Source organism: Oryctolagus cuniculus, chromosome 9 (assembly GCF_051225735.1).
Source record: "Oryctolagus cuniculus isolate XC-2025 breed Fujian yellow rabbit chromosome 9, ASM5122573v1, whole genome shotgun sequence".
NCBI classification, from domain to species: Eukaryota; Metazoa; Chordata; class Mammalia; order Lagomorpha; family Leporidae; genus Oryctolagus; species Oryctolagus cuniculus.
This window is the reverse complement of record NC_142875.1, coordinates 133,682,287-133,695,798: the sequence shown is the minus strand read 5'-3', so window position 1 is coordinate 133,695,798 and position 13,512 is coordinate 133,682,287. Positions and strand designations below refer to the sequence as shown.

At 53.3% G+C, this 13,512-nt stretch overlaps 1 long non-coding RNA gene across 1 annotated transcript; it reads left to right on the top strand.

Moving 5' to 3' along the window:
- Positions 1-1,662: 1,662 nt before the first annotated feature.
- On the top strand, positions 1,663-6,703 carry LOC127492156 (uncharacterized). Its single transcript, XR_011379082.2, has 3 exons — positions 1,663-3,958; positions 5,544-6,210; positions 6,538-6,703. It is a non-coding gene; the product is annotated as an uncharacterized LOC127492156 (long non-coding RNA).
- The last annotated feature ends 6,809 nt before the right edge of the window (positions 6,704-13,512 follow it).

Genomic DNA, 13,512 nt, shown 5'->3' with positions numbered 1-13,512 from the left:
GCGAAAGTGAACGCTAGAACAAACAGACTCGGACGCGGACTGTGGGGAGAGGCCAGGAGAAATGAGGGAGGAATATCGTTGGAGGAAAGTTTGGGGAAACATACCGGGTAGAGAAAAATGTTAGGGAAATTGAAGCCGTGGGGGGCAGGCCAAGGCGGACACGAAAGCCACTTTGGGATTCTCAAGTTAGCCCGGGAATAGGGGGCGAAAAGTTGAAACCAGAAGCTGAAACGTAAGCCAGATTGGGATCCATCTGATTAGCCCGGGGAGCAAAGGACGGGAAGCCAAACCGTGGGGCGGAGACGTATGCTGGGTTGAATTCGCCAGGCTAGCCCGGGGAACTTAGATTGAATGCTAGTGGCGGACACGTAAGCTACGCTGTGTTACTCGTGGAAGCCGCCGCGTGCAGAGAGAGCATGGGGCGTGAATAGATAGGGAACGGGGCTGGCGCGAGGCCGTGGTGCAGACGCGAAGGGCGTGGAGACCGCGGAGCGTGCGAAGCCAAGCCGCGCAAAGCCGGGAAGCTGCGCAGATGAAAGAGGCGCGGGCTGAAGCGGCTCAGCCGGGAAGCCGCCGAGAAGTAGCCTCGGGGCGGGCAGCGGGAAGCTGCGGGGATAAGAGAAACAGAAGTTTGGAAGTGGAGTGAGAGAAATGGGAATGTTGGCAGACAGAAGTAAAATGGGAGAAATAGGAATGCCCGGAGATAGAGAAATAGAGAAATAGAAAGGCCTCCCTACAATACAACAATTAGAAGGCTTGGATTCGGTCTGCCCGATTAGTGAGGCGATGAGCACCTGGGCGGCTAGCAGCTTATGCGCCGCAGGTCACCGAAGACAGGCACGAATTAACATCAGTAAGGCCTCCCCACAAAAAGGCAATGAGAAGGCTTGGATTCGGTTTGCCTGATAGGGCTTGTAAGCCCCTGCAGGCTCGACCAGAGCATGCGCTGCAGGGCACCGAACACAGGCACGCATCAGCGCCTAAAAACCTCCTCACAACATGGCGAAGAGAGGACCCGGATTCGGTTTGCCTGATTGATAGGACTTGTAAGAGCCTGTGGCAACTCTAGCAAGTAGAGCAGAGTGTGTGCCGCGGGACACCGAAGACAGGCACGTATCAACGCCAAAAAATAAAAAGAAAGGGGGATCTGTGGGGAGCAACCGGACTAGACTGAGTTACTGGAATTAAGACTTATTCTATGCATCTGCTCTCCCACAATATGGCGCTGGGAGAGAAGTAAGCAGCTTCCGCACAGCTGCCTCCAGTTCAACTAATAAACTGTAGGACTTGCTATTGATTGGAGGAGAGCAGTGTACTCGGCGTGTGGGCAGCCGAGTTAGGATTGGCGGAGGAGGACTATAAAGGAGGAGAGAGATGGCATGCACCGGGAACATCTATGGGGAACATCTAAGGGAGCCCGTGCAGCCCCCGAGAAAGCCGGCCGGCGGTGTGCCGCTCCCCTGCAGAAGTGGGGAATGTGGCCGGGGGGAACTGCCCTTCCACGGAGGTGGAAGGGATGGTAGCCAACCCGGGAAGAACCAGCAGCAAGCCCGGGGAGGGCCGAGCAGACGAAAGAACAGCGCAGGGTCTTGTGTCGTTCCTCCACGAAGAGGGGGAGCGACACTTCCCCAGAAGACTACGTTGTATTTTACAGTTGCTTATTGTCCCCATATTTTCTTTCACTTCTTGTTATTTGGAATAAGTGTTTTTTTTTTCTTTTTTCTTTTTCTGACAGGCAGAGTGGACAGTGAGAGAGAGACAGAGAGAAAGGTCTTCCTTTGCTGTTGGTTTACTCCCCAAATGGCCGCTGTGGCCAGTGCACCGCGCTGATCCAAAGCCAGGAGCCAGGTGCTTCCTCCTGGTCTCCCATGGGGTGCAGGGCCCAAGCACTTGGGCCATCCTCCACTGCACTCTCTGGCCACAGCAGAGAGCTGGCCTGGAAGAGGGGCAACCAGGACAGAATCCGGCACCCCGACTGGGACTAGAACCTGGTGTGCCAGCACCGCTAGGTGGAGGATTAGCCTAGTGAGCCATGGCACTGGCTGGAATAAGTATTAATAATTGTAGTTTATCAGGTAATAGCTTCTAGCTCACTACTGTTGCGTCATCGCGTGCTGCTTTTATGTACGGCTATTTTCTGCTCTCCGGTATCTCCAATAGCTGGAGTCCTTGTGGGCCTAATTTCTTGCTTCCGCTTATTTTTACTCGTAGCTGATTCTTTGCTCATGTGGTTTATAATTTTGGATTGTGAGATTGTATTCACTTGATCTTCATCTGTTAATTTCTCACTTTAGAATTTCCAAAACCAGAGACCGAATTTAAATCCCAACAGCAGGAAGTTAAACCTGCAGTTATGAATCACAGGAGAGACTTTATTTATCTAAAAGGCAGGGAGAGGGGGAGATTTGCCATCCTCTGGTTCACCTCCCAAATGGCCCTAACAGCCAGGGCTGGGCCAGGCCGAATCCAGGAGACTGGAGCCCCATCTGAGTCTCCCATATCGGTGCCCTGTGCCCAAGCACTTGTGCCAGCATCTACACCCTTCCCAGGTGCATTAGCAGGGAGCTGGGTTGGGAGCAGAGCAGCTGGGAAACCAAAAGGCAGAGTTACAGTGAGAGAGGGAGAGCGGTCTTCAATCCACTGTTTCACTCCCTAAATGGCTGCAAAAGCCAGGGCTGAGTCAGACGAAAGCCAGGAGCCAGGAGCTTCTTCCAGATCTCCCATGTGGACTGCAGGAGCTTAAGCACTTGGGCTGTCTTCTGCTGCTTTCCCAGGTGCATAAGGAAGGAGCTGCATCAGAAGCAGAGCAGCTGGGACTCAAACTGGCACTCACATGGGATGCCTGTGTATGCAGGTGGCAGCTTTACCTACTACACCACAATGCCAGCTCCTCCTGTCTTCACGCTCTCTCTTTTTTAAAGATTTTTTTAATTTATTCGAAAGTCAAAATTACAGATGGAAGAGAAGAGACAGAGAGAGATCATCCGTCCACAGGCTCACTCCCCAAATGGCCGAAAATGCTGGTGCTGAGCCAGGCCGGAGCCAGGAGCCAGGAGCTTCATCTGGGTCTCCCACGTGCAGAGACCCAAGCACGTGGGCCAACTTCCACTGCTTTCCCAGGCGCATTAGCAGGGAGCTGGACCGGGAGTGGAGCAGACGGGACTTGAGGTTGGAATCTGTCTTCTCTTAAACTGAGTGTGAGCTCTTTGTGTATTTCTGTTGCAAAGCCCTGCCCTAAGCAAGGTCACAGCCTTGATTCCTGTCCCAGAACTGTAGGTCATGTGCCCTCAGTCATTTGAGGACCGGCTGTTCTGTCTGGGAGCCTGCGACTGCAGCTGCTTAGTTAAAAAAATAGTGATTAGTGACCTCAGCCATGCATTGGAAAGGTTTGTTATGTTCCGTTTGTCTAGGTGACTTGTAGAATTTTCGACAATAGCTAGCCTGCTATTGCCTTCAAGCCCTACCTGTTTTTATTCCAGAATTTTCTCCAAATCTTGTTCTGAAGCAATGCAAGGTGTACTGTCTTTTGAATGCCCTTTATGTGTCTAGTCCTTTGTAGCAGTGAGCTCATGTTCTTGTCATCTTTGCTGTCGCGTCGGTCACTCTATTTGAAAAGGACCCCATCTCTGCCTCTCTGTTTCTGTTCTCTGAGTGTCCTGTATTGCGACCATCACTGTACGCCGTCATTTATTTTCTGTTGCACTAAACCACAGGTTCCACGAGGGTAAGAACTGTGTCCCTCCTAGTATTTATGCATCTCCTGTGAGCTCTTGGTAAGTGCTTGCCATACAGAGGAATATAATCCACAGTCTTGGTAACAGGAACCTGGGCCTGGGGGTGTGATGTGACTGATCCCAGGCTGCAGAGCCAGTCCGTGATGAGAGATGGAAGAGGAGACCCCAGGCCATGCCACGCTGTTGGCGAAGCTCTTCCTTTCATTAGTTTCTGGGAAGCCAAGGTGAGTAACTGCATTATGAAAGTGGCTTGATTAAATGATAACTGCAACAATTTTCTCACATCATTAATTTCAGATTACATCTGATTTTAACACAGAAGACTTATGTCATGTAGGATTAGAGAAACGTCGGAGTCAGCATGTCAGGGCAAAATGCTCAGGCCCTGTTGATGATACTTTGTGTCAGTTCTTTAAAAAAAAAACTTCCTTGAAAGGCAGAGAGAGAGAGAGAGAGAGAGAGAGAGAGAGAGAGAGAATCTTCTGTCCACTGTTTCACTTCCCAAATGACTGCAGCAACCAGTGCTGGGTCAGGCCAAAGCTAAGAGCCCAGAGCTCCCTCCAGGTCTCCCACGTGTGCAGGACTCAAGTCCTTGGGCCATGTTCCACTGCCTTCCCAGGGGCGTTAGCAGGGAGCTGGGTTGGAAGTGGTGTAGACTGGACTTGAACCAGTGCGCTGACATGGGATCTGGCGTCCTAAGAGCTGGCTTAACCCGCTGCGCAGTGCTGCCCCTGCTAGCTTTTGTCCTGTTGCTGAGAAGTAGGCAACTCGTGTTCTTTGGGAAGCGTAGTCTGCGCTCTCGCCCTAGTCAAGAGGAACATTGATGGTCGTTTCTCTTTCTTTCTCCCTTACTCTTCTTGCTGCTTGAAGAGATGGTTGGTTAACTATTTTATTTACCAAGTGCATTACAAAGCTCAATTTGTTATTTAAAAAAAAAACCTTGAAAATCAGCAAATTGAAAATGTCCTATTCTTAAATCTTTAGAAACTCTAAAAGAGATAAAAGTTGTTTTGCTTTGGGTAATCTCTTGCTGTTTTCTATTTAAGTAAGATCACCCTTTCAAAAACCATTCATTTATTTATTTTGAAAGAGTTACAGAGGGAGAGGGAGGGGGAGAGGGAGAGGGAGAGGGAGAAGGAGAGGGAGAGGGAGAGGGAGCGGTTGCACTGTGGCACAGGGGGTTCCTGCCCTGGCCTGAAGCACCGGCATCCCATATGGGCGCTGGTTGGAGTCCTGGCTGCTTTACTTCCAATCCAGCTCTCTGCTGTGGCCTGGGAAAGCAGTGGATGATGGCCCAAGTCCTTGGGCCCCTGCACCCCCGTGGGAGACCCGGAAAAAGCTCCTGGCTCCTGGCTTCGGATTGGTGCAGCTACAGCCATTATGGCCAATTGGGGAGTGAACCATTGGATGGAAGACCTCTCTCTCTCTCTCTGCTACTCCTCTCTCTGTTTAACTCTGACTTTCAAATAAATAAATAAATCTTAAAAAAAAAAAAAAGGAGAGAGAGAGATTGATTTTTCTGTCATCTGGTTCACTCCCCAGGTGGCCACAACACCTGGGGCTGGGCCAGGCAGAGGCCAGGAGCCAGGAGCTTCTTCCTGGTATCCCATGTGAGTGCAGAGACCCAAGCACGTGGGCCATCCTCCGCTGCTTTGCCAAGCACTTTAGCAGGGAGCTGGACCAGAACCGAAGCAACCAGGCTCCAACCAGCACCCATATGGGATGTTGGTGTTGCAGGCTTAGCCCACTGTGCCACAGCGCCAGCCCCAAGACTACGTTATTTTAACCAGATAATATTTTCTGTAATAGAGGCTGACCTAGTGAACTGGACATGACATCAGCCGACCACTACCAAAAATGTCTGCAGGTGGATGTGTGTGTGTCAGGCTGGGATTCTCACACCAGAAGGGGAGACACTGCGGGAGGAGGAGGAAGGACTCTTCGGGACTAGTCGGTAAGAAGGTGGGGGCCAGGCTCCCTCTGCTCATTCTCAGGTGGCGGCTGAGCCACGGGAGTGTCTTCCCTCTCTCAGAACAAGGACGTGGACCTGCGGGGTCTCCACCCACTTACAGCCAGGAGGGATGTGACTCCCACTGACTGGAAGGATCATGCCCTGTGGAGCCTGGAGGATGCTCTTGAACCTGCAATGGTGATTTTAAGACGTTGTCTGCAGGGCCCTGAGATGTGGAGCTGGAGGCCGAGTCGGCGTCCACACTGAAAGAAGGGGGCTGCGGCTGTTAGGGGCTCCTGTGTCCCATGCCGAGGCTCAAAGAACAGCTTTCCACACTGGAGTCTGAGTGTAGCTTGCTCTTGGCAGGTTGTGGGTTAATGTTCATTCTTAAACAATTGTCTGTTTTTTAGAGATCAAAGAGAGACAGAGACAAGAGTGATCTTTGACCTGCTGATTCAGTCTCCAGATGCCTGCTGCAGCCAGGACTGGGCCAGGCCAAAGCCAGAAGACCGGCCCTCCATCCAGGTCTCTCATGTGGGTGACTGACAGGTACCCAGGTGTCTGAGCCGTCACCTGCGGCCTCCTGGGGGGCATCAGCAGCCAGCGGGAATGAGAGGCAGGGCCAGGACTGGAGCTAGACTCTCAGGTACGGGATGCCGGCATCCTCAAGCATTGCACCAGATGCCTGCCCCAAGTCAATGCATGCTAGCTGCAAAAGTGGCCCACGAAATATGTTTTGGAGGGATACATGAATACATGAGGTGTATAGAAGCTACTATTTAGGGGATGTAATGTTTCAGAAGTTTTGGAGAAAGTAAAAGTTTAAAGTATTAATTTCTGTGTACCTCGCAGGTTGTGAGTTCCCATGGGCGGCTGTGCCTCTTCCTCCTCACTCAGTCTTCCCATGCCCACACACCTCCTCGGCACTTGGTGGCTGCCTTAGGAGACGCCGTGTGAGTGACCGGGGACGGGCGCCCGCTCCGAGTGACCGGGGCAGCTGCCTCCAGCACCCTGTGTGCTTTTCTTTTTTCTTTTTTCTTTCTTTCTTTTTTTTTTTTTTTAACAGGCAGAGTGGACAGTGTGAGAGAGAGACAGAGAGAAAGGTCTTCCTTTGCCGTTGGTTCACCCTCCAATGGCCACCGCGGCCGGCGCACCGCGCTGATCCGATGGCAGGAGCCAGGAGCCAGGTGCTTTTCCTGGTCTCCCATGGGGTGCAGGGCCCAAGCACCTGGGCCATCCTCCACTGCACTCCCTGGCCACAGCAGAGAGCTGGCCTGGAAGAGGGGCAACCGGGACAGAATCTGGCGCCCCGACCGGGACTAGAACCCGGTGTGCCGGCGCCGCAAGGCGGAGGATTAGCCTAGTGAGCCGTGGCGCCGGCCCCTGTGTGCTTTTCGATGCTGACAGTGGAGGCTATGCATAAGGCTCCCTGTGCTGCAGCCTCCCAGGGCAGATCTGACCCCTCCTTCCTGTCACCAAGTCCCTCAGACTTTTGAAGGCCAGCACAGCAGCACAGAAGCCTCACTACGGGTGGCAAGACCAGGCCTTAGAATCGATTCTGACTGCTCGCCTGCAGGACGCACTGGGGCCTGGCTCTCAGGCTGTCTCTCCCACGTGGGTGGCAGGGACCCAGGTACCTAAGCCATCGCCTGTTGCCTCCCAGGCTTCGCTTTAGTGGGAAGCTGGAACTGGGAGCAGAGCCAGGCCTTGAACCCAGGAACTTCAGTGTGGGACGGCGATATCCCAAGTGGCATGTTAACTGCTGCACCACACTCCCGACTCCTGAACTCCTGGTCTTCATCTGAGAATCATCTTGGGGAATAAGAACTGCTTGCTTGTGTCTGTAGCATTTATGGAGTTAGTGCCACACTGAAAGAAACAGACCGGAGCCCGGCGCAAGTTGGGATTTGAGATTCGGGAGGAGTCATCATGCATGCAGAAGGCAAACGGGATTAACTGAACCACTGTGTGGACAAGCACCTGGGTGCTGCTGGGTGTCCTGCAGGGTACGAGGGTGCAGCCCTGAGCCTTGGCACCATTCCCCCCTTTAGAGCTCACAGTCCCTGTCCTGAGGGAGGACAGGCCGGCCCAGCAGAGGACATCCTGTGAACCACAGAGATGGAGAGGAGATGCCTAGTTATGTAAATGAGCTTTCTACTTTTGTAGGACCTAAACTGTAGTTCTGTCAGTGACAACTGAAGCCTGTAACTAACAGTCAAAAATAGTGATGCCAAGGCTGGAGCTGAATTTTCGGAGGCTATTTAAAAATGTGGCATTTAAATTTATACATGAACTGAAAAATGAAGCAAGTCCTGTGACACTTTGACAGGCTTAATCACTTCCCCTGTAACACAAACAGTAACCTAATAGCAAGATGCTAATCGCGCCTTGGTGCAGGTGCTGCTAATTAGCTATTGGATTAGGCTGCGATGTATTCTTTCCCTCACCTATGCACGGTGTTTGTACAAGATGCAAATGAGAGCTCTAAGCTGAAATGTTCAAGGGCCAAGCACGGACTGACCTTGGAACAGGGCGAGGTCAGGGCGTGGTTGTCCTGCAGGTCTCAGCCGGGTTCCTGGTGCCCCTCCTGACAGTCCAGGGTTCCTCTCCACGGGGAGGTTCAGCTCTGGCCGAGTGACCAGGTGCAGAGTCGGAAGCCATTTCTCACTCCATCTTCTGCTCTTGGAGAGGCAGCAGCGGTCACTCGATAATTAGGGGTCATCATCCTTTGCTGGGCAGGTGTCTGTCACAGGCCTGCTGTAGGTAGTAGGGAGGACATGAGTATTTGCTGAATGAAAAATACTCTCTGGAGTGTTACAAAAAGGCTCCCATGAACACTCTGGGCACTTGGTACTTAACCTGTGGTGAAGTAGTGGTCTCCATTGTGGGGCGTATGTGCAGAAGAGCTAGTGCCCTGCCTTGGTCAGCTCTTTCCAGTTGGCTGGGAGGAACACAAGCTCTGGCCACAGGACAGGGGTACACTTCTGGGCTGAGGCCCTGGGTTGGGGGGGAAGGGGAGCCCAGTGAGATGGAGGAGGCCAAGGGAGGACGCAGGAGCCACGGCTGTTGCTGGCTCCTGCAGGAAAGGTGTGGGTAACTCCTTGCATCAAGATGACTTGTGTTTTTTCCTTGATTTTGTGAGATTAATACAGTTTTTAAATATTTATTTGAAAAGCATTGTTATAAAGAGAGAGAGAGAGAGATCTTCTGTCTGCTGGTTCACTCCCCATATGACTGCAGTGGCCAGGGCTGTGCCAGGCTAAAGCCAGGAGCCTGGAACTCCATCTGGGTCTCCCGTTTTGGAGTCAGGGGCCCAAGCACCGCTGCTTTCTCAGGCGCATGAACGGAGAATTGGATCAGCGCAGGAGCAGCTGGGACTTGAACAAGCTCCCTCTGGTCTGTACGTGTCCGTAAAAAGTAGTCGAAAGTCACCTTCAGTTCTTTTCTGAAAAGTCACCGATCTTTGGGCACCCTGGGGCCTTGAATCAATGGTTGCCAATCAATATTTTCTATGTTCGGTTACCGGTTCCTTCCCCCTTCTCCACCACGGGCTGTCCACCGAGAGGATCAATGGGGTGCATCTATGGTGAGAGCCCTGGATGGCTTACACGTGTCCTCGTGGAGAGCACACATGCGCAGGAAATCATGGGGACACCTTCTCAGAGGAGTCCTGAAGCCATTATGGGCTGGATCTGTGACCCAGGCTGCATCTCCTCAATTACGGTCACAGAACACATCAATCCAGCCGCCTCGCAGGAAGCTGCTGTCTCGGACATCCAAGCGCAGACACCAAACTCAGAATTTTGCAGGCTGTTTTCATTCCCAGCACATGTGGACTTGATTTTCAGGGGTGGTTACTACTCAGCGCTTTGAACAAAATCTCAACTTCCCTCAGTGCAGGGACATGCGTCTGAACGGTTCTGAACTTGCTGGGCTGGTGCAGCCGATGATGTGCTGTCAAGAGCTCAGTCACCAGGCCAATCCCAACCTTTCGGGTTCTCCGGGCCTCAGGAAAGACTGCCTTGGTTTTAAAGTGTAGATAGTGTGGCTGGCCCGTGTCCCAGGGAGCTAGCTGGCTTGGAGTAGCTTTCAGACATTGGTTTGGGTGTGGAGTGGAGTTGAATGGCTTGCCTGCTGACTTCCGGGCTGCTGCTGCCCGAGAAAGCCCCAGCAGGACGGAGTTCTGGAAGGATTTCTCCCGTGCTGATCAGTCATTGACAACAGGGGGAGCTGGAGAGGCGGAACTGGTGTTTGATTTCCTGATGTACTGGAATAGGCAGCATGAGCTGCTGACGCAAGTATTGCTATTTGCAAATGCGATTGACACATTCATTTCATCCTAAACAATTAGTTGCAGGTCAGAACTTATCCCTACTTCCTTGTGTGCTTAGCAAGCTTTGCTACCTTCTCCCAAGGCCCTGGGCAACCATTTCTTTTTTTTTTTTTTTTAATTAATTAATTAATTTGAAAGGCAGAGTTTCAGAGAGAGAAACAGAGAGAAGTAACTATCTTCTCTCCACCGGCTCACTCCTCAAATGGCCACAACAGCTAGGGCTGGGCCAGGCTGAAGCCAGGAGCCAGGAGCCAGGAGCTTCTTCCAGGACTGCCAAGTGGGTGCAGGGGTCCAGGAACTTGGACCATCCTCCACTGCTTTCCCAGGCACATTAGGAGGGAGCTGGATCGGAAGTGGAGCAGCCTGGACTTGCGCTGGCACACCAAGGGGGTGCTGGGGTCTCAGGCATGTTTAACCCAGTGTGCCACGATTCTGGCCCCTCCTCTGCTGGCTCTTCACTGGGCAAACGTGCTGTTTGCAGACTGGCAACTGCAGCTGGGAAGCCCAGTGTGAACAAGATGGAGTGTCTTCTATTGTGGATTTTGTCATCTGGTTGGAGAGACTGGGATGGTCTCGGTCCTGTGTCAGGCAGCTGGGCGGCTCACACATAGAAACTGTCTCACAGTGCTGGGGGAAGGCAAGATCGGGGTCAGGCTTTCTTCCTGGCCTGCTGGAGACATTTCTGCTGTGCCCCATGAGGGGCGGAAGAGGAGGAGGAGGAGGAGGAGGAGGAGGAGGAGGAGGAGGAGGAGGAAGAGGAGGAAGGGAGAACTGGCAGTTCTTCTAAGGGCACTAATCTCAACTCGAGAGTCCACCCTCCTGATTTCATTTAACCCTTATCACCTCCCCAAAGCCTCAACTCCAAAACCCGTCATCCTGGGAGTTAGGGCTTTGATGTATGAGCCATGAGAAGGGGCCCCACTCAGCCCGCAGCAGGACGTGGACTACCTCACAGGTACTTGATGGGTGTGGTGGTGCCGCAACCGTGGAGAGAAATCAAGCAGGGCCGGGGAGAGTTCTGGGTGTGAGCCAGGCCGTGTGAGCTCCTGCTGCTCCCAGGAGCTTCTGGCAGGGCAGTGCCAAGGCTCGGTTCGGTTTCAGGTGGATCCCCTGGCTGCTGCCCCAGGAACCGGCTCGTGGGCCGGGCAGCTCAAGAATGAACGGATTCCTGATCCACACTGAGCACAGAGCTGACGGGATTTGGGGATGGAATGGATGTGGCACGGGACAAAGAGAAAGCTGAAGGGGATGTGAGCGACTGGACAGACAGCTGCTTATGGGGAGGACGGAGGGAGAAGCCTTTCCTGGCTTCGGGGAAGGCAGGAGGGAGCACCCACGGTGGGGCGGCCAGGGTTTTGGTGCAGGGGCTGAGCTGGAGGTAACAGTCTTCAGGACACAGGTGGTTTTGAAAGTCGTGAGATGGGATGGGGTCAGCGAGGCGTCCCAGAAAGATGACTGCAAGCACCGAAGAGGGAGACAGGATAGAAGGTGACCCGAGAGGAAGCGCCATTTCAGAGTTCAGAGCTCATCTGGGTGGATAAGAGGATCCGTGGCAGGGACAGCTGAGCCGTGAAGGGTGTCAGCCAGATTTAGGGCAGGGGGAAGGACACAGCAGGCGTGTGCAGGTGGAGCTGAAGGGGAGAGAAGGGGGCACCTTCAGGGACCTGAGCCAAGAGTGAGAGGTAGACAGAGTGAGAGGAGATCTAGGAAAGAGATCGAGACAGGTGGTCAGGGGCCGGCACGTGGCGCAGCAGGTTAAAGCCACCGCCTGCAGTGCTGGCATCCCATATGGGTGCCAGTTCGAGTCCTGGCTGCTCCACTTCCAATCCAGCTCTCTGCTGTGGCCTGGGAAAGCAGGAGAAGATGGCCCAAGTCTTTGGGCCTCTGCACCCGTGTGGGAGACCCAGAAGAAGCTCCTGGATCCTGGCTTTGCATCCGCTCACCTCCAGCCATTGTAGCCATTTGGGGAGTGAACCAGAAGATGGAAGACCTCTCTCTCTCCCTCTGCCTCTCTCTCTCACTCTGCCATTACCTCTCTCTGTGACTCTGTCTTACAAAAAGTAATGGCTGACTCAGAGTACTGGGAGAAAACTGGCACTTTAGATGAGAGCCGCTGAGCCAGGTTGAGTTAAAGTAAGACACCTGTGCTCAATACAGGACCTATTGAATATGCACTTTTTTGCAAGCCCAGGAATCTGGTCTTAAAAAAAAGATTTCAGGTGATTGTTTTTTAAATGCCCACTAAAGTTAGAGAGCCGCTGTTTTTCCTTAGTTAACTGAAGAATCCAGCCGTTCAGTATTTGATGAGCCCGTGGTCAGCCAGTCCTCGCGTGGTATACAAAGACACGGGCTCATTTCTAGGTTGTGCGTTTTGGCTGCAGCTGTCTGGCCTGGTCCATGGGAAGTCCGGCTGCCTTCCACACCCACCCTAGGAATTGTGGCTGTCACGGCTGGCCCTTGGAGGGCTGAGGTCCTGCAGTGGGGATTTGCTCCATGAGCTCCCGGGAAGCCTTTCTGGAGAGGACTCGCTCCCTGTGCCAGTTGAAGCAGCGGTGGGCGGAAACCGTCAGGGTGGCGCCGAAGGTGAGCCCTGTGTTCTGGAAGGAGTGGGAGGGGAGTGGGGAGCTCAAGGAGGGGCGTGTGCACAGTGCCGTTGCCCACCCTGGGCTGGAGCGGCAGGGGTGTGTTCGCTGCCACCTGGCGCAGGTCTGCTAGGTGGGTGCCAGATGCCAGGGGATGTGAAAATACACGAAAGAGCCAGGACCCCTTTTGTGGAAGTCCTGACTGGATGAGAGCTTCCCAGAAGCTTCTCCTGCCCTGGTAAGAGAGACGCAGCTACCGCAGAGCCAAGGCCTGGAGTCGCTGGGCCCGGCACGGGTTCAGTCCAGTGGGATGAGGACTCGGAGCTCTCACGGCACTGCCTGGGGGACTGGCCGGTGAGCGTCTTGCAGATGGAGCTGGAGGACGCATGGGCCCCACCAGACTCGGAAGCGTGAATCTCAGAAACACTGTGTGCTTTCAGCAGGCTTGCCCACGACTCACCCAGCTGGGCATCTGCTGAGAGAGAGGGGAAAACCCTCCATTCGGTGGCTCGGACGCGGACTGGGTGTGGAGCATCTGCGGGTTCAGGTTGGTTGATGGGGCTGAACCTGACCCCTGCGTGAACAGCACGAGTGATAAGCAGGGGAACGCACTCTGGTCGGCCTTGCTTTCGGCGGGTTAGCAGGTGTTCTCCCGTCTGGCGTAGCTGCCTCCAGCTCGTGAGTCATGGCTCTGGTAATTGAAAGTTGGGGCCCGATCATGAAGGCCTTCGATGCGCGTCAAGAGGACGGATCGTTTTTCCATACAGCGTTATTTTTGTCTGAAGTGCTAGACTCTGTTTGCACTTTTCGAAGTCTGTGTAGAAAACAAATACTTCATGCCTTCAAGTAGGATATGCTTGATGAGAACTTCCAAATGAGATTAGCACCACTCACACAGCGTTAGCGGAATCC